We start from the raw sequence: 23,605 nt of genomic DNA on the forward strand, positions 1-23,605 counted from the left end.
TCCCCTCCCCCGCCCTGCCCTTGCCTCCTGCCCGCAGTGCCCGGTGCAGTGGGAGGAGCGGTGCCCGGCGCCCGCCTCCCCTCGGGATCGTTCGGGGACCGCCGGCGGCCGCCTCCGGCCCTCCCCGCCGCCCACCCGTCTCACCCCGCTCGCCGCCGGCCCCGCCGCAGCCCCCGGCCCCGGCCCGGCTCCGCGGCCCCGTCCGGTTCCTCCGGCTCCGCAGCGGCGAGCGGGGCTCCGGCACGTGACGGCGCCCGGCGCCCCCATAGGCTGCGGCTGCCGGGCAACGTGAGCCCGCCCCCTCCCTGCACCTGAGAGAGAGCCTTACGCCAACGACGTAGGGAGATGCCGGCCCGCCGCGCCAAGTGCGTAGCGGCGCCCCGCCGGCCGTTTCCTCCCTCCTCGCGGCAGCGCAGCGCAGCCTTGCGGAATTGACGTAAAGGTTCCCGGCCCGGCCTGGCCGATTTCCTACCTGCAGCTGCTACTCCTTGCGTAGCCTGCGTAATCCTACCCGTCCCCTGAGCAGAGGGCTTCTGCAGCTCGGACGGCTCCCGCGGATGTGCGGGTGAGGAGCGGCCAGGCCCGCACCTAAGAACGTCACTTACGTAAAGCCCCTCTAAGAGGTCGATGTTCCTTACGGATTCTCCGTAATGTCGTCAGCGCGAGCACTGCACCTGAGAGGGTTCCTGGTGCGCAAATGCCGTAGGTGCTGGCGCGCCGGGCGCAGAGTACGTAAACGGCGTGGTGGGGTCCTCCCCATCCCCGCAGGCCTGGTGCGAGGCGAAGGCGGGAAGCAGGTGTGCGCGAGGCTCCTCAGCGCGGCCCCAGCTCTCCTCAGGGCGCGAGGAGCCGCCGCCCCGCCCCGGGCTCCTCTGGCCGCCGGATCTTACCGCCACCCGCCCGCCACAATCGCCCAAGGCCGTGAGGGTAGTCCTCACCGCGGGTGTCGTGACCCCGTGGAGCGATGGGCACGGCCTGGCCTGAGGGAGAGAGGAGCTGAGGAGTGAGGCAGGGTCCCAACACTCCTTCACCAGTGTGCGTGCTTCACGGATTTTATACGCTGCTTCTGAAGCAGTGCAGAAAGAGAGCAGCTGCCCGAATTGAGCTGAGAAGCAGTGTTTCCTGGTGGGTTTCTGTTTGCCATCTGGGTTCCTCAGCTGTTGTCAGAGGGGTTAAAATCGATGCTTTCCTGTGGTGAACGTGGCAGGTTGGGCTCCACGAGGAGGTACGGCAGGCAGCAATTACCTCTTTCCTTTCTAGGGATGGGGACAAAGAGCCATGTCTGTGGTTAGGTGTAAATTCTGCCACAGAGAGCTCTGTAGCTCCGTCCACCACCAGCAGTGCTGTGGGAATGCTCAGCAATGCTTTTCAGACCCTTCAGAGAAGTGCCCGTTGGAGCCTTTTGGATGAGGAGGGGGGGCTGAATCTGATGGTTGATGGTTTTTTGTTTCCTTTGTGTGTGTGTGGCAGAGTAGCTCTGTGCTTCTGCTTCAACATCCAAATGGCCAATATCTTCATGTTTCATGACCTTAAATGATATTTGACTTGTAAATTGTGCAAAAAAATTGTTTTCCAGACTTAGCAGCCTTGGTATCAGTGTAAGGGATGAGTGCTCCCAGAGCTGATTGCATGAGTGCATCTAAATTTCCACAAGGTTTTCTAGTTTAAGTGCTTTTTTCAACTTTGAACATGGCAATTGTGCTGTATGGTATCACTTTTCAGAACTAATCCTATATAGGCTGTAAGATGAAGGAAATTGACTGGGGAGCTCCTTGCTAGCGTAATCAATGCACAGCATGCTGTGCTAAAGCAGCCTGTGAGGAACTTTGGCAAAGGCAGTAGGTTCGGGAATTCTGCAGTGCTGAAGATAAGCAGTAACTTTCATTCAGAACAGCAATTTGCAGCATTGCAGTGGAAGAAAGCACACATGCACGGAAACATGACCTATAGTGGGAGGTTCAAACTGAGCTGCTGATGGTTGGTATGCTTCTTCACAAGGCTGAGTCTACGCTGTCACCCTAGTCTTGAAGAAAGACAGCTCTACTTCTGTAATGGTGCATAAGGAGTATTAAAAGGGAAAGCATATCTAATGACTCTCAATTACTGCTTTCCAGTCTAGAATTGAGACCTTTTGAAGCAATGAATGAATTTACCAAAATGTCCTGTTGCCTTGTAGCGTAGGCCTTTGAGAAGGGGCAAGAAAGTAACAGCTAGATAATCAAGGGACATTCGAAGGACTTGATGTAAGGACACTTTTATTTGAAATTGATTGCAGCAAATGACAAAGTACCAATGTAGCCTGAAGAAAGGCTGGTGGAGGAGACAGAGGAACGGGTAGCTGTGGAAGAATGGTGACTATGCAGTGCAGCTGGAAGTGTAGCAAGGAGAGAAAAACGTACAGGAGACTGCATCTCAGAGAGTGAAGAAAGGTATTTTCAGGTAAGGCATGAGTTGTATGTTTTCTCGAATTTTAAATTTTTCCATGGAGTTGTCCTTTGGGCTAGTTGTTTGCCAAGGGCGAGGGGAAAAAAGAGAGGAAAGAGGAATGTGGATTAATTTAGAATACAGGGAATTGGAATAGCTTTGGCACTGCAGTACAAGGTTATCTGTTTAATGCTGAAAAGAACATCTGATGTTTGAAGAAAGTTTACCAATTTTCTTTAGACTTCATTAAATAAAATGGAAGAAATAGGAATATATATTCTAAGTGTAGTCAATAAGTGATGAGGACTCAAGTGGTGCCAAAAATCAGTCTGAATTTAGCCAGTTATATGGAAGCAATATACAGATCTGAGATGTTAATACAGAGAATACTTGTGGTAAGTGACTGAAGTCTTTTAAGACTATTTATTTCACTGAGATTTACTGAGACATTAAATGTAGTTTGTAAAAATCTCAGTGCCTGGACTGATTTTACAGCTTGCAGATCTCGTGTAGTTATCTTGCATTCTATAAATCTGATAAAGAAATTTTATTGCCATTATTAAATAAAAAATAGAAGCAAAGCAGGAGTTGCTGTGTGACCAACATACGAAAGCAGTTTTCATGGAGACCAAAAAAAGATCCCAGAAAAATGGAGGAACTCTTTACAAGAAGCTGTTGAAAGTTACTGATTTTAAGGTTGGCGTGAATGAGGTACTGCAACCTGCAGCAAGTCAGCCTTGTGGGAGGATGTCCTTGGATGGTTTGCATCAGCCACAAATGCTACATTGAGGACTAAATGACTATTAGCTACAGTAAAGAGGAAAAAAATCCTACCTGAGCAAGGATAAAACGTAACTTATCAAATTTCAAGTGTTTGGCATTGTTTGTGGACAAATGGGATTGTTCATATAGTGCCTGAGGGAAGAGATACTCTTGTAATAGCTCAGAAAAGAAATGTCTGTTTGAGGCTTGCCATTGTCCAGTGACCCAGTTCTTCACAGGTTTCAAATTCTGCCTTTAGGCGTAAATACTAAAGTTAATGGGATTTGTGCAAAACTATCTGAGGACAGACTGTGAATTGGGGAAAAAAAAAAAAAGTCGTATCAGGCATGTTTTACAAATCTTCATGGAAAAGTTACCTTCATATGTGAAAGCAATCTTGTAAGACTCCAAGAACTAAAAAATAACACACAAAAAACAAAGAATTTGAAAAAAAAAAAAAAAGCTTGCTTGATTCTGTTTTTAATCTATAAAGCCAAATAATTTTGTGTTCTATACTTAATTTCAACAAGGCTGATGATACACTTATTGTCACTGTTTGCATGCTTTGAAGTTTGGCAGTGCTTGATTACTTTCCACAAAGGAGGTTTGGATTTAGAAGGGTGATAAGTTAAGATGATGATTTGCAAATGTGAAGTATTCTGAAGGAAACGTCATTTTTAACAACAAGAATGAAGTTGGAAACAATTTCATATAACGTAGAACAATGCCCAGAGCCACTTTCACATCTTGTGTATTTACTTTGTGAGCAGTAAATAATGAAAGGGAGTAGAATGTCAAAAGACACGGGGGAAAAAAATGGAAGATCACAACACCATCTGGTTTCTAAAAAAAAAAAAAAAGGCAGGAAAGCTGGAGGTGACAATTAAAGAGTTATAATACATACAACGTAAAAATAGGTGGAGAGTAGATTAAAGCTGTGCTCAGGACCCATAAACACATGAAAAACAAAACCAGCCTGTTACAATTGGAAAGATTAACGTGTTGGAAGGGTGATTCAGGAGTAGAACAGCAAACGGACCAGCATGGATGGAATGGTGTTACAAAGGAAAAGGAAAGTGCTCACCCATCTCTGAACATCTAGGCTCACAGGAAAGACTCTGCAAGGAAGGGATCCTCAGCCAGAAATCCTTCTGCAGTAGCAGTCAGCCCTTAAATGAGGTCTAAGAGAGGCGCAGCCAGGCTCCATCCCTTCCTGTCACACAGCTGAATTGCCTTCACCTGTCCTCCCAGGGTGATGGGGTCCTTTCCCCAGGTGCTCAGTCAGTGGTTCATTTCCCATACACAGCTGGGTAACTGTGCATGTATTAAAACACCAGATCACTAAAAATATTTCTGCAACTAGCACTGAAATCAAAAGCTAAAAATACGTGTAGTCAATTTGTTGGAGTGGTCTGAGAGTGAGGGAAAGGAAACCAACGCTGAAAACCTGGCAAATTTTAAGTCTGTTTTTCTGCAGTATGTGGATGGAAGACTTGCGGTGAAACACGGGATGATGCCAGCACTGGAAAGCTCTTTTCTAGGGCAGATAAGCATTGGTTTTGGTACGTAGGTATTCACCTTCTGAAAGTATAACTGAGCCTTAACTGAGCAGCTCTTCTTTTAACGCTGTTCTTATGTGACTTAAGCCTGGGTTCTCACCGCCTGGCTAGGAGCTGTAATGTGCTTGAACATGGGCTGTATCGTGTCTGTTTTCTAGTGAGCATCCTGTGAAAGCTGAGTTCCTGTTTGATAGTACTCAAATGCCATCTCGCTCTTCCTTGGGCATCCTGCTTTGCTCCTAGCTGTCAGAATCAACTTTCCGTTTTGTATCTACCTGACTTTGGGTTTAATTGTTTTGTTCCCTTTTGCCTTCATTTTTGTTTGGCCCACAGGGACAAACTGGTTAATTAGTGGGATTGTGTAGCGAAGAGTTTTATTCTGACAAAAGCTTGTAAGATCTATACTCACTTAAAAAAAAAAAAAAAAAAAAAAAAATCAGGAAAGGAAAAGAAAAGAAGCAGATGACTCTCTGGGTAGAGGGTACTTAAGAATAAAAAATCTGTGCTGCAAAACAAAAGATTGTATGTGTAAATCTGGCAGTTCTTTGCATACCTACTTTGTTGCTGAGTTTGACTGAGTACTTGCTATTGTGTCCTCAATGGTACTTGTTTGGCTTTGAACTGAAAGAAAAGGTGATAGAATTGTATTGGAGGAAAATTAGACAGTGAAAAAGAGAAATCATAGCATGAAATGTATCATAGTGCTCATCAAATCTCAAAGCAGTCTCTGGGGGGTAACATTTCAGAGTTCTTTTCATCAATAGGGATGAGGATCAACCTGAAAAGCGAGCAAAATTGAACCAAGTAAGTGGGAAACACTTTCAGGTTATGACTAATGCAATTATTAGAGACTGCTGCATGCACTGAGGTGGATTTAGCTTCAAGTAAGAACAGAAGTTATGCCATGTGTGATTGATTCCAGGTTGGATTACAATTTAGAAGCGCAATTAGTGAGTCATTTGCTATTTTATATCAATTATTAAAAACAAAGGTCTAGGTTAAAAAAAAAAAAGTGCCTATTCCTGTATGTGCTGTTCTAGCTGTTAGTCTTCTGACTTCATGTTTTGTCTGATGTGCCTTAGCTTTCCTGAGCGCGGTGGTGTGGAATGTTTCTCTCACTAACAAGTGAATTTCTATGCATGATACCAGCACTCAGCATTGCAGTCCCTCAGGTGTGACCCCATCTCTACATCCTTTACTTCCTTTGTTTGGCTAGAACCAGCCCAAGTACAGCTGTCTATAGCAGACCTGCACATCAGCAGCTTCCCATCTGTAAAAGAAGCACACACAACAGAGCTGGCATCTGAATTGTTCATAGGCCAGGCTGTCTGCAGTCCACTTGTCTTCTCACCACCATCTGGCAACTGCTGGATGTATAATTAAAGCTTTTCCGCTAGTGGCTGTACAGATCTCATAGCAGTAAATGGTCGTCCTGAAGATGTGAGTGTGTGCACGCAGACGTATTTCCTGCTAATATTTAATTGTGGCACGTGTTCCAGGAGTGCTGCCTCAGAAATTAAAACTGCAGTTAATCTGATGTTTCTTCAAAACACCAATTGCATCCTCCCATAGGGGAAGGATGAGCCCTTCAGAGGGCTGTGCCATATTGCTTATCACAAGCACAGGGGAGGCGCGTGTTCACACATGGGAAACATGTCAGTGTGGAAGAAAAAATAATTATTCCTGTCTGAAAGTGTTCCTGTAAGTTGGTGGAATTTAGTAAATTCTTGCTGGTGTTATGATGTCAGTGCCTACAGAAAGGGAAGTCAGAAGCAGTAATTTCTGATTTCACACCCTCTAACATCACTAATGCAACAATTGCAGACTGAGGGTAAAACAGAGAACGTGCCCTAGCAGATGCCCCGGCTCCCATGCTTTCTCCAGGTGACATCTGCTACTGCTTTCAGACACACTGCCACACGAGGGTGATCTGACCCAGCAGAGCACTTCTCACGTGATAGGCTGTGCTGGAAACAAACAATATTGCTAACCTTAAAAAAGCCTTTAATTAAAATCTGTAATAATAGTGGGGCCCTAAATGATCACCTGAAATGTCCTGATCCTTAACATCTCTCCTTTGGGAAATGGAGCATTATGTGATCCAAGTTTAACATTTGTCTCTTCTTGTGAAAGGAGGTGCTTTCACCTACTGCATACAAGGAGAAATACTTCCATGTATACATGAAGGAGGATTTATGGCTTTCTAGAAGAATGATTATACGTTTGTGAGGGATACTGCATGATGGAACAGGAGGAAGGAAGACAGGAGCGCAGTGCTGCCCCTTGGTTTGATGTTGGCTTTGATTTTGTTTTTGTTTTCCTTTGGAGTTTAGGATTGAAAAGCTGTCATTGTTCCAAAGTAGCAGCAGCTTGGGTGGCCTTTTTATCACTGATAATCAGAGTAACGAGACAGGACTGCGACTCCACTGGAAAGAGGCCCTGTCATAGAAAAGGTTTTCCAGGTCAAGATTAAAAGCAAACTATCTCTCATCGCACAAGCCTTTGTACTGCACCCATATTTTTCTGAATACTTTTGGACTATCTTTAATGTTTGTGCTCCTATCAAAAATAAACCCAGCTTCCATCTCTGCGGGTGTTGTACGGAGCATCAGCAGTGAGTAGGCTTTTTCGTTCTTAAGTGCTGATTTTCTTTCTGCTTTCAGTCTGTCTGGTACAAAAAGTTTTGGTTTTGCTCCTTTGTTTTGTAACTGCATGTTTTCTCCTGCCTGTATCTGGTTTTGTCTATGGTCTGTATTTTGATGAAAGCAATAGCTGAGTGTCCATCAGTGACCCTGAAGCCTAGAATGGGAGTCAGAGTTCATGTGACTGCAGCTGGCGAGATAGTCATTAAAAAAATAAAAAGGGAGTAAAAATCTTTTGCCAAGATTCATTTTCGTCAACAGAAAATGAGGAACTCTTAGGAATAAAAGTAGTTACCAGATGGAAATAAAAAGCTTTGAACCATGGTCAGAAATCTGGTCTAAAATTTTTGCTGTAATGAGAACTGTGGTTATAAAGCAGTAGTTTTGTAACATCATTTAAAACAATTGTGAGACTATAACAAGAACTCACTGGCATTTGGAAAACGTACCTGAGCTATATCCTTAGTATGAAGTCCTGCCCTTAATGAAGCTGTTCTGAGTGCTCCCTGAACGTGGTGCTGCCCAAATCCAGTAGCTCAGCATGGGGGCAGAGCAGTCGTTAGTTCTGATGTCTGCTTGTTTCTGAGTAGCTGAACAGATGTGGTCCAGGATGCTGAAAACTGTATCTAACAAACGGATATTGGCAGAGCCTCTAACCAGAACCACGGGAGAAGACTTTGTACTCTATTTTGTCTCTTTGGCATTAACCTGCTCCATTCCTTGTGCTGTATGAACTCAAAGTAAGCTTTCAAAATCTTTACCCCGAGTACTTTGTATGCTGCTTCTTAACTACCTGGTATTGTCAGATGAAGGTGGTAAATGGGAAACAGATCTGCAGCATGTACAGATCATACTCCTGGCATTAGGTGTATACCTTCAATTTTTAAAAACTTTGTTATGCCAAGACATTATGCAGGATATGCAGTAACTGCAGGTTTCATTCGGCCTTTTCTAGCAAGTGAGCTGTTGTGCTGCTGTAACAGCAGCAAGATTTGTGTGTCTGTGCCATATGAGTTATGTAGACTGAAGTGCTGACTATCAATTTTGAAGCATATCAGATTTCCCCTTTAAGGGAAAGTTGAGCCCAGTCTGTAAAGATGATCCCCTCAGCAGCCCGAAGTGTTTGGTAGAAAAAAATACTCTCATGGCAATCTTAGAGTAGCAAAGAAACTCCGAGGATTTACCTGCTCAATGCAGGCCTGAAGTGGCCGTGTTAAGTCCTTAGTTTCAGAAGGCTGTAATCAGCTGTGGTGTAGAGTCTTTCAACAAGAAATGGGTTGAGAAAGTTGTTTGGAGGAAGCAGATGCCTATGCAGATGTGGAGTGTGGAGCCACTGTGTAAGATACGGGGGTAAGTAGGAGTCCAGAAATAAGTGAATGAAATACTTGACAACACAGAAGACCAATTTCCCTGCTTAGGCTGAGGAAGCTGCAGCTGAAGGCCAACCCTGAGAAAAGAGAGTAAAAGAGTTTAAAGTAAGACAAGTTGTCTTTGTAATGGGGTAAAGCAGGGAGGCAGGTGCCTGTTTCTGCATCTTATGTTTCATCTGTGGCCTATCGTTTAACTCAACAAAAAAAAATGAAATTTATATATAAAAATCTGTATTAAATGTACGTGTTAATGGAGCTGTGACTTTTTATTTGTCCCACTTGCTATTTGATAATCTAAACGATTTTAGCTCCTCTAATTACTTATTTAAGAACTATTGATGTCTCATGTTCCTTCCGAGAGTCTGTACAGAGCAGAGAACTACACAGACAGCGTTGCAGTAGCTGGCAAATGATGGAGTTTCCTTAAGGCGATCACTGCCCTGTGGTTGAGGTAATCTGTACTGCGGGATTGAGAACGAGACCAGTAACCAACAATTTACTCAAGATTTGTTGGAGATGAGATCCCATTGCCTGGGATAAACCACTTCAGCAGACTTGCAAAATACTACCTACCATTTTTCCTAGCTTCTGACACTTCTGAAAGTCTCTCTTCTTTTCTGTGTGGTCTTTTACTTGTGGTGTAAAACAAACAAAACAGCAGCTTTTGGTAGGTGCAGAAACGACATCAAAGTTCTTCCAGATTCTCTGCTTTAGAATCTCCTGTCTGAAGGAGAAATCGTAACATAGAGGTTGCTGTGGGTGCAGGAGCTCTGAAGTGGATTCAAAGAGCTGTGTGTCAGCACGTGTGGTGGTTTGGGCACGTGTACCTGGTTGGTGGCACAGGGAGAATCTCCATCATTCTGGGTTTTGGTTCATCCTATCTAGGAAATAGGGGGCACTGGTGATCTGAGAGTTTACACACCTTGCTTGAAAATGCTTTTGGTACCTCTTTGGGTTACAAATTCCTACAAGATCCATATAATGGAGAAGAATCACGTTCTGCTTAACTTCAGTGCTTCAGTACTACTAGAACAAATTAGATTGGCTGCTGGTTGATTGGTGGTTTGCTATTGTGTTATTTGTATTTTTTTTGTTTAAAGAAATTCCATCCCTTATAAGGCATATTCCTCTTTCAAGCCAGAGCAGCGTGCTTTTTAAAGTGTGTTGAAGACGATTGGTGTTTCAATCATGCTTAAATGTTGCTGATAACGTTTCTCTTCCTTTGCTAATAAAACCCAGGGAAGCTCTTCTTAAATTCATTAAAGATTTCCTTTAATTTCTGTCTGCGTATTCACAATTAATCTTTACAGACTAACTTTTCCCAAGTTTTATAAGTGACTAAATTGGATGTGTGAAGAGCACACTTGAAAAGGATAATTTCTTATGGGCACAACTAACACTCCTAAGTTTGAAACCAGCGTGGGTTCTGTTGTATGACACTAGATGTCTCCATTTTCACTGTATGTAAAATTAAACTATTTTCAGATTACTGGAAAATTTTAAATGGTGACACAGTGGAAAAAGGAGACTTTCCTGTTTCCTCTCAGTCCTGCTGCTTTTTGCATCTCGCAGTTAGTAAGCAGCCTGCGTATCAGCACTCCAACTGGATAACAATCTTCCAGGTTTACCCTGAAGCATAGCTGCTCTTCCCAGGGGACAAGCAGAATGCAGTCAGTGCTGCTTCTCTGTTCTGTGCTCGCTAATTGATCTCTGGCTTGGTGACTTCCAGCAAGGTCACAGAATTAGCAGCTAAAAAAACAATGTCCTGTGGAAAATTTAAAGGGAAAGAGTGAAAGTACGTAGCATGGGCTGATTTCGTTTCTTTTAATTAACTTTTTTTTTTTTTTCTCTGTAGAATCTTCTGTTTTTATTTTTGTAGTGTTCTAAAACTTGGAAAGATCTGGTTCCAGAGGTTTGCCCATTGTGACTTATCTCTATCCTGAAAGCTGTTCCGTTCTCTCTATCATTCTACTTCGGTCTCTGTTCTGACAGGTCATCAGCATTCTAATTATAGTTCAAATCCTGTAAGGGTAAAATGATTTCTAAGCAAGTATAGATTGATCTTCTCAGTTCTTCTTTTTAGAAGGTTTGTCATCACATTGGTCTTCAGAGGCACCCATGCATGCTTTTTGGAAAAAGACTTGAAATCATATACTCTGCTTTCTCAGAAACAACTCTCCAATTAATTCAGGCATTCTCTTATTCGAAGGGTGATGAAATGTGGTTAAAAAACACAAAATACCTGAACTGTCAGTCTCCAAATACCATAGTATGTGTTGCTCATTTAGACACTGCACTGTAGTGCTCAGTCTTTGTCATTGTTACAGTAATGCCCTTTTTATAATGCTCTGAATGCTGGTGGCTGTGCTCAGCAGGTAGCATTACAATGAGCAGGGCCTGTGTTCCAGGGCCACGTACCATCTGGTGTGCAGTTGAGCCATTCTGAGGGCATTTACTTGCTTTTTTTTAAAGCTGCATAGCTTTTGTGTCTAATACAGCAAAAACCAGGGAGAAATGAAAATCAAAAGATGCTTTAGCAAAACTTAAGTGTTTAAGTATGTGAAAAGCAGAAGAGTCCACAGTGTAGGAAACGAATGTAGGAAATAGTCCAAACTAATGAATACAGGCCTGCAATAGAGCAGAATTGAAGTGTACTGTGCTATCGGGAGCTTTATCAGTGCTGTAGCAGAAACTGGAAAATCTGTTTGGCTGACGTGGTGAAACTGCTGGTATAAAAATACAGGGATGTTCTGCAGTTTTTGTGAAGGTCTGTTGAAGGAAAGAGCTACAGCAACTCACAAAGGAACTTTTACAGATGGCCAGACTAGCAAATGCCTCCACAGAACCTAAATTCTACTGGGAAAAACACCGACTGCTTCTGAGCTGAGTCGTATCAGGGCAGCGGAGTCCGCAGGGCTGCCGTGTTGTCACTGCCCTGGTATCTTCACTTTGCTGCGGCGTTTATTTACTGTCATGGTTTTTTGGTAACAATAGCAGGGTGCCTCTTGACAACTTGTGTTCACAATAGCAGAATGTTATTGTGTATGTACAGAAAGTACAGAAAGTGTATGTATGAAATGTGCAAAATGTGTTGAGTACAAAAAGCGTTGAGTGTAGCATGAGGTGTATGAAGTGTTGTGCAGAGGGAATTAGCATGCACCTGTGAAGCATTACAGTAAATAAGGGAAGCAAGGATGGTCTAGACCGATATTTGATGGTTCTCCACTTTTTTGCAGTAGGTAGTGGTCTGACATTGATGTTTATTTTTAGTGTCTTCTTCAGGAAATGTAGGTCTGCTAAATTTATCAAATAGTACCTATGAAAAAAGTGCAGAGGTGTTGAGTGTGTAGTTAAGTTTGTGGGTGTAATGATCAGGATGTATTTGTCTGGACGTCTTTGAACTGAATGAAGACTCTGGGATGTCTCATTGTTGGCATAAAAGATTACTTTGAAGACTCCTGAATGGGGGAGGAGGAATTCTAGAACCAGACGTGTTTCTGGAAGCAGGAGTAGATGTATGGGCTGGAAAACTCAAATGTAAGTAGGGCTGAGTATATGATGGGATACCAGTTATGTAACTCCTCACCTGTGCTGAAAGAAGAGGTGAATGGGGATTTCATCACTGTGATGTGACTTAGATTTGGAAAATATTAATGTAATGGATGAAAAAGTAATGTTCCAAGTGACATAGCTCTGGATTAATGGAAGTTTGATATGTAATACATTTAATCTCTGCAGTAACTACTTCTGCTGAGAATTTGTAAGTTATGCAAAACAGTTGGTTTCTCTCTTGTGTGTACACAGTTACTGTCTGCTCTGTTTTTTTTTAAACTCATATTTATTTGGAAAGCTAATAAATCTTCAGTAGCAGCAATAATTGCTCTACAGCCTGAAAGTTACCCCTTCCAAAGCATCTCCATGCATTCGTGCTCTGCTCTGTGATCTCTTAGTGTGTCAGAGAGACCCAGAATATTTGGATTAATGCATGCATTGTAAATAGAGTGCTCCTATTTGATGATTTGCAGCTGGTGTGCATAGAGCCAGCCTGGCTAACCTGCTAAGCCTGCTAGATGAAGTTCAATCTCAGTTTTATGAAATTGTTTATTCTGAAATAATCTTTAATTATGCCAGTGTTTCCAGATTAGAGTTTTCTTGTGTGGGCTAAACAAACAATAACTGCTATGGGTAGGTGAAATGATCATTTTTCAGGGGTTGAGATATTTATTGCTGAGGTTAAATGCCTGTGGTTTATAAACTCTGTCCTAAATTTCAACTCGTACAATCTGTACCAAGTTTCTTGTCAGAAAAAAACAGTTGATAAAAATTACTTGCCCTTAAAGAGCCTCGTTCCTAATCCTGCTTCACTAAATATTGTCTAGTGGGAAGCATTGAGGTTTGGAGCGCGGCAGCAGGAATGTTCTGCAACTGTGTGTGTGACTTTCTCTGGCTGACATTAGAATTATTATGGGGTTGGAGATGTGGGCAGAAAGGAGTAAAGGTTGAGGTACCACATTTGTAGGCAGCAGAAAGTGCGTTGTGGCCAAGGCTAGGCATCAAGTCTGCTCATAGTGTTCAGCCCTATCCTTCTGCAGATGTGAATTCTCCATTTCCTTTCCTTTATAGATAAAAAGGATGGTTACTGGTCTATGTATTTCTGAGGCTTTCAGTGTTATGATAGTTTTGAAAAGATTTTGAAACAAAGAGGGGAGAACACATAGGAAGGGAAATGCTGTGTTAGCTCAGATAGGTCCCCGTGGCTTGAACAAGAGCTGTTTCTTTTGGCTGGCTCTTACAGTTTAGTGCTGTGTTGGGCAGAGGTGCCGAAGTCGTGAGCTTTCCCCCCTCATGGAGAGGAAGGTTGTGGCCATAGAATCAGAGCTGTTGCAGCATGTGAGGAATAGAAGATGCTGCTTCTTCAGAAGTGGGATGATAAGCTAGGGTTCATGAAGTAGACAGTAAGAAGCATCTGTTTGTGGACCATCGTTTATTCACGTTGAGAAAGAAATCACGCAACGTAACATATACTGTGTTTAGAGTTGCTCTAAATAAAATAGTAATTGAGTTATCTGCTAAAGACTTAAAGATTAGACATGATGCCTTTAGAAGAGGAGTGTAGAACAAGCTTAATTTGATTACTGCACTAAAATTCATTTTTGCTTCAAGCAAATAGCTTGATAGGTCAGTACTCCTTGTGCTTTTTCTTTTAAAAAGGTAGCTGCTACTGTTTGATGTTTTAACTTGTGAGACATGATGCCACAGAAAGGAAACAGAAAATGAATATGTTGAATTCACAAACCCCCAAGCTAATTCTGCTTATTCTACTAAAACTCAAAGTGATTAATTGGAAAAAAAAAAGTTTGTTTGTATCTTTGTTAATAAATGTGTAATAATTAATGAGGTAGCAAGATGTGATCTTCAGAATCACCTTGAGCAGAGAGTAAGTGTGCATGATGCGTTTTTGGGATCTGGAAATGTGATTCTGGTATTTAGGCTCTGCCACCAAGTGGCAGTTAGATGGCACTGCCTGCCACTGGCCCGGCCAGAGGAGGTCTGGCAGCAAAGCCTGCCTGCGTGGTTTCAAGGGAAGGAGGACGTTGTGCAAAGTAAAAGACAAAAGCAGAAAGGTTCTTAATACAAAAGTAGATCTGTATTTTCAGAATATTTTTCTCAAAGCAAAACAAAATCCACATTTCTCCTGGTACAAGGTGCAGGCCTAATCTAAAGAGGTAGCAGGGTGGGGGAGCACATTTCTTGTTGATGTGTGCTTGCTGGAAAGAGCAAGACAAACCTACCTTAGAAGCTATCTCACAGAATTAATCATTTCTCTACTACCAATTCTCTAAAAAGTATTTATGTGTGATATACAACTATATGTTTAAAATGAAGAACACTCAAGAAGAAAGAAAGAAAGAAGGGGACAGGATTAAGGATGGAATGGATATAGGAGTCTTTATCTAAATGAACCATTTGTGTATGAATATATTCCTTATAGGCAGAAGTTGATATCACCTCACCACCACCTCCTTTCAGGAGCTGTAGAGAGCAGTGATGTCTCCTCTTCTCCACACTGACCCATCCCAGCTCCCTCAGCTGCTCCCCATCACACTTGTGCTCCAGACCCCTCACAGCTCCGCTGCCCTTCTCTGGACACACTTTAGGGCTGTGATGTCTGTCTTGTAGTGGGCGGCCCAACACTGAACACAGTACTTAAGTACCAATGTATTATGTTATTCTTTAACAGTTCTTGATCCAAAAAGGTGTTCAGTAGGATACAGGAGGAAGTTTTTGCTTGCTAGCAGAGTAAATGTTCTTCTGAGAGGGCTATGGTAGATTTCTTGCAGTGAGAATGGATGTGCAGACTCTGTCTGGGAATGGTAGTGCTCATTTCAACTAGGGTGAACCTCTGTAGGGCACATTTATGTCTTATCCTGGGCGAGGAAACGTTACTGCACAGTGCTGTTTCTTTCCACCAGAATTCCTCTATGCTCTCTGTTCAATTCATAATTCAGATGCAATGCATAATTAAAGGAGTATAAAGCCACATTTACTTTTGTATATTTAAAATACCTGGGGAGCCTGAGATGGTGTTTGCCTTGCCTGTGCGTTTGTTTGTCTTTTCCTTCAGAGCATTGGAAAAGTAGGGACTGTTTTTAATAAGAGCTTGTATGACATCTGTTTTCTTATGCTGCTCTACAACTAAGATTGTCTTACATGTGAAGTAAAAAGTTTTTTAAAAAAAGAAAGTCTTACCTCTTGAACTTTCTTACAATTCTTTTCTGTTCTGGTTTTCTTCTCTTTATAAAGAGTAGTGGCTTGTGACAGGGTGCCATTAGAGTACTTCTCATTGGTTGGTCTGGGAACAGTGCTCTGTAAGGATGGCTTTTCTTAGGTGCCCTAGGCCTTTTTGTTTCAAACACTGGATGAATAGCATTTTATGTATTTAATCATCATCAAGCAAAGTGATTGGGTACAGACTATTTTGAGTAACTACTGTCTGTGCTATCACAACCCACTCAGGGCCCCAAGAGACACTGATGAACAGAAAAAGATTCACATTTTGAAGATCTGTTCAAAGAACACTGTGTTTTAAAACAAGCAAAACTGTTCAGAGACTTCATGAAAATGTGGAAAATGCTGTCTCTCTCTGCTTTGAGCACCAGAAGATTAGTAGCTATGAAGAAAGCATCAATTATGTTGAGCACGAGGTAAAATCAATACCTGAAACATCCTTCAAAAGCAGAACTGAAAAATTAATGTCCTTTTTATGTCATGTAGCAGAAAAAGCTTCTGCTTTAGCTGAACAGGTGACCATTTAGAGTGGTTTAGCAAAGGACATCCTGTCAAAAAGACTAAATTTTACCATATCGTTAACATTTTTAGTAGATGAAGCAGTACTTCCCTCAGAGTCTGTAGTTCTCAGTTAAAACTTCCTTGTGTATTTCATGATGGTGATCCATAGCCTTTGATAGTTCGCATGGTTATGATTAAGCCTTTTCCATTGTGTTGATAACATCTAGTTATTTCTTTCCTTCTGCTTGTGGGACGTTTCATCTTCTGTACTTTCTATACTATTTTGATAAGTGGGGGGAAAAAAAAGAGGCTAAAGTGTTACTTTTGTCACCTGATGGTTTTCAAGAGCTCAGAATTTGCATGAATGCTCATGTACCCACTGTCATGGCAGAGCTGATTGTGACACCAGGCCATTAGGCTACAGGCTGCTGCTCTGCTGCATGCAGTTATTGGCACGTCCAGTTCTGCAGCGTGCCTTGCTTAGTGGTGTGGTGAGCCCGTCCATCCCTGGGGATCGTTTGTCTCTAGGTTAAGGACTTCTGCTTATCCCGTTGCTTATCCCAGCCTGTGGGAGTTGAGCCATGTTTCTGACAGATCGGTACAAGCAGGACTTCACAGCATGCACAGCATGATAATCTCCAGCAGTGGGACTCTCACTTTTTTTCTTTTTCACACTTCACTTCTGACACCTCCATCTGTTTGCTGTACTGTACTTGTATCATTCCTGTGAAAAAAATAAAATGCAATCACGTCTTTCTTTAAAAATACAACAGATGAGATTAAAAGTTCCCACAAAGCTTACATTATGTTGTATTTCTAGTGCATTGGGCAAGTCTTGTTCAGGATTTCTCTAATTTTTACAAACATTGGCAGTATAACATTTATCATAGCCTTCTGAAACATGGAAGGACTGAGCTTCCTAGCAGTGTCATCTTGGTGTGCCTGAACTGTAATTGCTAGAGATCTTTACTTCACTGGGCTTTGAGTCAGATGGTAAGTGTAGAAGACATTCAGTAACAAGCAGGTATGTTGTTTTCTATCCCTTGTTCTGTGAAAACTTCAACGTTTCTTTCTTACTTTTCTTTTAATCTTCTCATTTTAGTATCTCAACTTTATGTTCCACCAGCTAAAGCTGCCAAAACGTTTTGGTCTGAGTCTGGCCTCAGACCCTTCCTCTGCTGTGAGAATAGTTGTCCTGTGAAGATGGCAAACTGGGTAGCACCAAAATATGTACAGCGCTTCTACAAGAGCTTCTCTTCTATCAGAAGGTTGTTATTCTCTTACACGTTTGTTGTACTTCTCCTTGTTTTAAATAAGATCCCTTATAGATGAAAAAGAGAATGTTTGGAAATGAAAGACTGAAGAATGTATAGTAAAAGCCTGTTCCATTTCCATGAGTTTGTACTGCCTTTCCCTGTGTCTCAGTTCTTCAGCAGCAGGAACCAAACTTAATGATTCTGCATTAATAGAGAATTTTGCCCATGGGTTTTATTTTCTGAAGAGGCTTCTACATTGTAAATGGTGAGAGTTGGACTAGAGAATGCTTTACTTGTCATGTAGTTGCATGCAATTGTTCTTGAGCTGCCCTTTGCCTAAGTAATTATCACCAGTTTAAGCACTTTTAATTGTTGAATTAATATTCTTGATCATATTAGCAACATCTGTTTGGGGAGTTACTGCATTTGCAGTTCTGCGTGCAAAGCAGAGAGGCAGTGCTCTTGTGGAACTGTAACAGTGAGCCATTGGTAGCAGCAGGTTGCTCTTAACCTGTGGAAATGGAACCATGATATGTTGTGCACACAGTCATGTACGTATCAAAGTAAGTTTGTGTGACATGAAGGCTGTATGATGATGAGTGGGCATTTCTGTTACATTTAGCACAGTGTAATCCACACCTTTTCCTCAGTGCTTTAATTTGCAAAAAATAAGTAGGCTTTTCTTGTCATCATTTTGTACCATATTAATTATGGCTCTCCATGCCAGTACACACAACAGCTGCCCTCTGTTGTGCTCAGCATCCATGCGTTGATACATTTTTTGGGATACAATTTTTTTTTTCCCCATAAAATGGCAGTCTAGCAGGCCAGGGAAGGAAGCAGGGCCTCATTTGGAGCTGAGTCCAAGTATCTTTTCACAAGTTGTTACCTGATTGCCTGATTGCATATGCTACAGCTGCCATCTCATAGAGCAATCACAAAATGGGATTCTGGCAAGAACTGTGTTAGGAAAGGAGATGCCATGATTTCTACCTGTACTACCTTGGAAGGAGTACTTTGCTATTACATTGCTACAGATCAGCATAATTCAGAGCATTTTATGAAAAGTGTAATAGTGAGAGGAGGCACAGTAACAACTGCATCAAATATTGATAGGGAAGATTATTAATTAGAGCAGGGGTGCAGGATTAAAATGTCTCTTGAGTTTCGTTCCCCATTTGATATGAGAGTGTGGTTTTGTGGTCAGAGAATGGGAAGCTCAGGACAACTGGAATCTTTTCTCATCTCTTCAAAGTGTTTGCTTAATGTCCTCAGTGGTTCCATGGATATATAATGCTATTGACCAGAGCTCTTAGATTATGTTATGCTGTTATGGTGGCGCTGCTCAGAGTCAACTTTACAATGGTCTTTCTATTAGTACAGCTTAGTCTGATGTGTAGCTAACAGGAATGAGAAACACCTGTGAACAAACAGGTGCTGTGCAGTCTGGTCATCCTGGAGTTTCACTCTCCTTCAAAAGCTGTGTCCTTTTGTGAGGTGAAGAAAACAAATAGGGTAAGAACTGTGGAGCAGAGAGTATGTACTGCTGGACCATTTGGCTCTCTAGTGCAAAATGGAGGACAGCATTTCACTTTTGAGAGCATGTGTAATGCTGAACTAATTACCAAAGCAAAGAGAATGAATTAAGTTTTCTGGCTATACAGTCCTTGTTTATAAAGCAGCTTTCAAATGTGCTGCACTTGAAAAAGACACTGTAGGTTAGAAATTAGATTTCTTTTTAGAACAAAGGCGTGATTTGCATTACTAATAACAGCCAAGGTTATTAAAATAGAATTTCCCTATGATTTTGTTTTTGAGCAGCATCTGCATCATTCTCTGTGTGTTTTCTTGTTTTGTTTGTTGGTTTTTTTTTTTTTTTTCCTCCCCCACAGTTTTGCTCCAGCAGAACTGTGCTGTGTGGATTTTTTCCCTCTTTAGTCTCTTCCTGGTTCTAACATAATACCTAGAAGAAATGTTTTAGAGCCGTTAGAATCTTACAAGTTCTGTACATTCATTTTTCCTTTCACATTCGTGTCTGTATGTGCAGTAGCATGACTTCCCTACGTGCCCCACAGCTGTTTTGACTGATAAAACCTGTACGGTCTTATAGCATCTTTGCATGCTTTTTTTTTTCCTTAGGTCCCCTGAGTGTTTCCCTGCTCCCACTAGAGCTATTAGATGTTCTAACTGTGTGCTTCAGAAGATCAATATGTTTTTGGTGTGCAGGGGCATTATCATTCTGAGACTGTACAATTAGTATGTATTCATCCTATTAACATCTGCTCAAAATTCCCAGCATCCCACCACAGTTAATAGAGAACGACCACTTTGTCCTTGGCTGGGCTCTGTGGCTTGGGCACCTGACACCTGGCAGGTTGGTTGTCACTGACATAACAGATTCCATTTCACTCCTTTGTTTCTACTGACTTCTTTTTACTCACAAAGTCTCAGTTTCAGCTGAGGTGGATGAGTGAGCAGGGAAGCACTGTCTGTTGCTGCTGCAGTGATTCCTGAGTCATTGCCCAAAGAAGTTCTTCTGGTCCCTGAATGGTAGGTACTTGCTCTGGCCTAGCAGTGAGATTCTCTCAGCCCACAAGGTGTGCTCATCACTGACATACTGACTCTGAAAAATCAGAAAAAGACAGGAGACAAAGCTCTCTGCTGGGCAGAATCAGCAGGTCGTGGTTTTTACTGGCTTGTGACATGGCTGGTGGTGTACTTTAAAGTAGTGTGAAGAGGAGGAGCTGTGACTTTCTCCATAGCTTTAACTGCAGTGGAAACTTTGTGGTGGGAATACAAAGTGTCAACTTTATGATTTTAAGGGAAATTGTCTGTAGAGCCTAGTGACTGAGGGGAGGTAAACAAGGAAAATGGGATTAATATACAGCTGCAAAGAAGTATTTAATAGCCAAGAATGAATTCACAATTTTAAAATCATATTTGTAGGCCATAACCTCTTACTGCTCTGAATGAAAGAAAGGAAATTGTTCCAGGGTAGAAAAACACTGTGTTGACATTCCTAGTTTTCACCTGTGCCTTTTAGTTTTGGTTTTAATTTTTTTTCTTATTGATATATTATTGAAAGGTAGTTGCTATAGTAAGAGTGCTGGATCGTTCACATAAGTGTGCGCTCTTGAGTGCTGCTTAGGGTTAAAGCTGTCTGACAAAAAAAAAACCCTCAAGGTAGTCATTATTTCATTCAAGGTTTCAGGGAAGTCTCTGTTTGCCTTGGGTTACAGGAGGGAATACTGTACAGCTCTAATAGTTGGTAGTGTTGCTGATGGTCTTTGTATCTTTTAAAACCAAATGAATCTGTTAAATCTCAGAAATCCTGGGCACTGCGTAATGTTTAATCTTCATGTTATGTTTTCTGGTCTGAATAAAAGAAAATACAGAAGCAAAAGGAACCTGTGGTTTAATAAGCTTTGCAGAGAGGTAGAACTAGAATTGAAGATATTCTCACTTAGTCTCATATACCCAAGTGACAGTGATTTTATCTTTTTCTCAGAACACACACATCTAAAGAGATTTTCTGCTTGCTTCTCAGATTCCATTTTCACCAGAGTCGTTGCCCTCCTGACCTTCTGGAAGTGAGACTAGCAGAAATATGCAAAGTCCCTTGGTTCAGAGTCATGCATTAAAAAAAGATTTAGGATCAAATGGAGTTTACATTTTCAGCCAAAGGCTTTTTCTGAAAAGCATTGACAGGCTCTTACCAAACATCTGTGACTCACTGAATGTACAAGCTAGCAAAGCTAAAGAACCAGAGAATGATCCAAATACCATGCAGTGAAATTAATTTTCTGCCACTGTTCTACTATTACAGGAAGCTCGTCCATCTATACTTTGGCTTGCTTTCTGGTTACAGATACTGAAAGGAAATTTTTCTGAAGTCAAGTCCTTTAATAGAAAGAGGAGGAGCTAAAGCTGAATTGGAAGCAGAGATTCATCCCAACCATGTACTCAAACAGTATAGCCAGGCTGGTATATTCACCCACTCCCAAAGCAAATGAGAATTTAAACTGTCAGATTTGTGACGTCCATTTCAAAAGGCATTCAAGCATAATTAATTTTTCTGGCAAATTGGCTTTGGCATGGAATCTTCTTTGAATATACAAGATGCTGCTGCTTGCTGTGATAAATATAGGGGTGACTTAGTTGCAATGGAGTTTCTCAGGGATGAAATGGATAGTGTTCCAATAAACTGTCAATTATCATGTTTCTTTCCAGAGATATATATCGTTGGTGAATGGCAAGGCTGGACTGGCATCGCACATCTGATTTAAAATGTTAGAATTCTTTCCAGGTTCTTTGCAATAGTTCTTGGGAAACTTCTGGATCCATCCATTCTGGATGGATTTTGTATGCAAAATATTACGCATTTCTGGCTAAGAGAGTTGCCTTGGTGCATATTCTTGCTCTTACTGAAACAATTATACTCTTGGTGAAGCCATCACTGTGCTCTTAATAGGATTTACCAGTTTTCTGTTCCTGTGGCTTTGTTCAGAAATAGGTTGGAAAAGTTGAAAGCAGTTCCCCATGTGTTTGCTTTCATCTGCTGACATCACTTAATACTGTAAGTTTCTGAGTGCTTGTATATATATATGGACTCTTCTGTTTCAGATGTGTTCTGCTGCTGCTTCCATTTTTTTTTTCCAGAATCCATCACAGAGTTGTTGTTTCAGACACTGATGAATTCATGTGCACATTCAGCTCACCAGTTAGCAGAGCTAAAGATTCAGATGCTTCTCTTGCAGATCAATATTACCTTTTAGCAAAAGCTCAGCAGGAACTTGCTTTGCCTACTATTGGAAGAAATGATGTAGAAAATGTGCACAAGCCATCTTCCCTAAGAGAAATAATATAAACTAGAGCTTCCCTTAGGGCAGAGAAAGAAGTGCTGATGTCCTAAAAGCTTCAGCCCACCCTTGTCCAGGTATGCATTTAGAAGCAAACGAGGCTATTTTCAAAAGAACTGAGGGGTTACACCTAATTAAGTGTGCAAGAATAACAGAATTAAGGTGCAGATGCGCAAAAACAAACCCCACATCTTTGTCATCCTGGAGAAAATTCTTCGATATTTGGCTGATTTGTGGTCTGCATCCATTCTATGTCTTACTGCCTGCTGTGGTGAACATGCCCAGTGTTTTGTGGAGGCTTCATTACAGAACCTGCTGTGTGCATGATGGCTGTGAGAGATCAGAGTTTATGCCTGGAAGGCAAATGAGGCAGTGCTGCTGGTTTCTGCAGTTTTCAGAGGTGTACTTTCCATGCTGTCCACACTGCATACAGCATGCGACAGGGCTCTGAGACTGGACTACTTCAGAACACACTGTGTGTGCTCACATAGTGCAGCTATGTGTGTTTGTTATCTCGGTCCAGCTGGGGGCATTTCCAAAATTCCCTTTTTTCCCCTTGTGTTGACCTTCAGAGTGCTAACTTTTGTGTTATTAGGAGGCTCCTTCTCCCTGGGCTCCGCTGCGAGGATCACCCACGTACTCCTTGCTTTGCTGATGGCAGCTGGTTCTGGCTGAGCATTTAGCTTTTCCCCTGAAGCCTGTTAAGTGCCCTATGGGGACCAGCGTGGCTCCAGGGTTGCCAGCAATGCAGACAGTCTCAACAAACATACGCTAATTTAGAGGGTTGCCTCTCGATGCTGGTTTTTGGCTGGTAGATCAGAAAAGGCCCTGCACTGCCCCCTGAGCGGCCAGAAAGCCTTTCTCTAAGTAGCGCGCATCAGTAAAAAGGGACGTTTGCAAGCACTGGAGCATTTTGACCAAAGCAGCGTTAAAAAGACCTCATAATAAATACACAACACAACTTCAAAACCCTCTTGGATTCAGGCAACATCCTGGACTTGTGCTGCTTCCTGCCGCAGCATTTTACTTGCTGAATCTTTTGCCCAGGACCTCTGACAGTCAGTGAGCTGCTTCCTGCGAGCGCCGTCTGCCCAGAGAGGCTCCTGCAAGGGGCTGGCTTCCACTGAGGCAGCTGTGAGCAGCGGAAGAGGATCAAAGGGCCTCCAAGCTGACCTGCAGAACTCTAGCAGAGCTTCAGGGAGATCAAAGGCTGCATGCATGGTTAGAGCCTGACTTCTGCAACTTCTCTTGGAGATAACTTGGCAGGAGATTGGCTCCATCTTTACTGCGTGTGCTGTGAACAGCCTCATAGGCCGTAAGAAGAAGCTGTAAGGTTTTCTGCATGTACTGGATATTTTTGTTATAGTTCTAGCTCTATTCTGAAATGAGCCGTGTTTTAGTGATCTGCACGTGTGGCCGATATTGCGATGCAGAGCAGGTGAT

General features: G+C 42.2%; 2 protein-coding genes across 22 annotated transcripts in view; one reads left to right on the forward strand and one right to left on the reverse strand.

The window, feature by feature from the left end:
- The window catches only part of STRBP (spermatid perinuclear RNA binding protein), a 63,039-nt gene extending 62,428 nt beyond the window's left edge, over positions 1-611 (reverse strand). For 9 of the 11 annotated variants that reach the window (XR_014887295.1, XR_014887294.1, XM_085239425.1 and 6 more), the window contains exon 1: positions 145-297. The gene's annotated coding sequence lies outside the window, so the exon portion shown is untranslated. The other 2 variants (XM_010721051.4, XM_085239417.1) reach the window with 2 other exon arrangements.
- CRB2 (crumbs cell polarity complex component 2) overlaps positions 1-23,605 on the forward strand; it is a 69,101-nt gene that overhangs the window by 2,406 nt on the left and 43,090 nt on the right. Inside the window, exons 1-2 of one of the 11 annotated variants that reach the window (XM_085239397.1) lie at positions 430-565; positions 2,276-2,439. The exons of 8 other annotated variants lie outside the window; for them this stretch is intronic. The gene's annotated coding sequence lies outside the window, so the exon portion shown is untranslated. Of the gene's footprint in view, positions 1-429; positions 566-642; positions 1,126-2,275; positions 2,440-23,605 lie in introns of those variants that run through there. 2 more of the 11 variants (XM_019621525.3, XM_085239396.1) reach the window with 2 other exon arrangements.

The sequence above is a fragment of the Meleagris gallopavo genome, chromosome 19, assembly GCF_905368555.1.
Source record: "Meleagris gallopavo chromosome 19, MGAL_WU_HG_1.1, whole genome shotgun sequence".
Lineage (NCBI taxonomy): Eukaryota > Metazoa > Chordata > Aves > Galliformes > Phasianidae > Meleagris > Meleagris gallopavo.